The sequence below is a fragment of the Hippoglossus hippoglossus genome, chromosome 3 (genome assembly GCF_009819705.1).
Source record: "Hippoglossus hippoglossus isolate fHipHip1 chromosome 3, fHipHip1.pri, whole genome shotgun sequence".
NCBI classification, from domain to species: Eukaryota; Metazoa; Chordata; class Actinopteri; order Pleuronectiformes; family Pleuronectidae; genus Hippoglossus; species Hippoglossus hippoglossus.
In genome coordinates, this window is record NC_047153.1 from 28664044 (window position 1) to 28665825 (window position 1782).

A 1782-nucleotide genomic window follows, 5' to 3' on the forward strand; every position below is an offset into this window, starting at 1 on the left:
GCCCCTCTCTCAGTCGCTGTCTACTAAAAGTAAACGTTTGCATTGATGCCGATCCCCAGGCATCAGCATATCCCCTTCAGCTTGAACTCCCCCTATCTGGTAGGTGAAATGCATTGTACCGTTAACAGGGAACTCCATTGTAGAGAGCGGAGCTGACTGGCTGCGCACAGCCCGGGTCTTGCGGTATTCGCCGTTGACGGGGACAGAAAAAAAAGCAGCGGAGCCCAGCGGTGAACAGAACCTGCTTTAAAGAAATAATCCCCGGGATGTTACATTTCCCCCACTACCTCCACGAGAGAGGTGGCGGAAAAATCCATCCCCACAATCCCCTTACTTTGTTTCTGACCTTGAACCTGACCATAAACACTGTTTTATTTCAAAAATGTACCCCCCGCACACACACTGTACACAAGCGTTCACACGGAGCCAGCCTCGCCGCTCAGCCACCGCGCGTTCAAGAATTGGCTTGGATTAACAAGCTCTGCGTAAAGACAGCCAGGACACACATTTACTCCAAAAAGTAGAAAGCGTTACCTTTCACTGAAGTGAACTGTTGCGGGTCTTTATCCTCTTCTCGTCGCTTTAAAGGGGAAACTCCAGGATAAATGAGTGATGCCTCCCGCGCGTCCTGAGCGTCAGCCACCGCTTAAGAGAAGTAATGAGTGATAAAAATGACGCTCATCTATCTGCACTGTAACCTTGTGGCGTATTTAATGTAAATAAGCCCCGTTGTGTTGCCAATCCCCGTGCACACAAACGCAAAGCCTCTCCTCGGGAACTCGCTTTTGCCCCTTTTTTTTGCTCCTCTCTCTCAGTGTATTGACGGTTTATTCTTTCTGTCTGGGAGCGCAATAGGGAATGAACATAATTATTTGAAAATATGGTACATCAGTAATGCGGCTCGTCCACTTTGTGAATGAACGCGTTTCTCCGCGGCTGTCTGGAGATTTTGGAAAGCACCAACTCTGCAAAAGAAGCAAATACTTTTTCTTTTCTTTTTTTTTACCCCTTCCCGATATTTCCAACAGGAGCTCTAAACTTGAAGTTGGCACAACTTTTTTTGCGATGAGTTAAAAAAAAAAAACATACGACGGGGAGACGTCCCGCAAAGGCCGAAGTCTTTGTTGCAACTAAAATCTGTCTTGCAGGATGGTTTTGATATATAATGCTTCTATATGGGGGTGGAAGAGACTAAATAATGCAATTATAGATTCAGTGTCCCAGCGTTGACAAAAGGCAGGGCTTCAATAGAGGCTTTGTTACAGGATTATATAATGATTATGGGGTAATTATGGGAAGGGTTTGATAATAATAAAAAAAAAAAAAAAGTATCAAGCGCTCTCTTGCACGGGCAGCTTGTTTTCTATAATGTAAGAGCAGGAGAAGAGGAGTGAGATAAGAGACAGACAGACAGACAGACAGACTGCTGACAGCTAGTGGCAGGATGACGGCAGACAGCCCCGATTATTCAAAATGTCGAACCGAGAGACACATTAATGCCACAGACTGAGATACTATCACATGTGCTCAGAACCGGACATGGGTCCACAATGGAATATCTGGGGGTCATATTCATGACAGCCCTGTGGGTAAACCCCCTCTCCTCCTCCCGTCATCACCATCATCATCCTCTCCCTCCGCCACCACGCCGCTTGTGCCATGCTGCATGTGTCACAGAGAGAGAGAGAGCGAGAGCGAGAGAGAGGCAGACACATGTTAATGGTCACTCTGTCAGAGAGAAAGACTCCATCTCCGCGTGACACAGACCCGCACCTTGCAGCA

General features: G+C 47.0%; 1 protein-coding gene across 1 annotated transcript in view; it reads right to left on the bottom strand.

The window, feature by feature from the left end:
• The window catches only part of znf536 (zinc finger protein 536), a 195931-nt gene extending 195822 nt beyond the window's left edge, over positions 1 to 109 (bottom strand). The window contains 1 exon segment of the mRNA XM_034578747.1: positions 1 to 109. This exon segment is cut by the window's left edge and continues 270 nt beyond it. The gene's annotated coding sequence lies outside the window, so the exon portion shown is untranslated.
• Between the last annotated feature and the right edge of the window lie 1673 nt (positions 110 to 1782).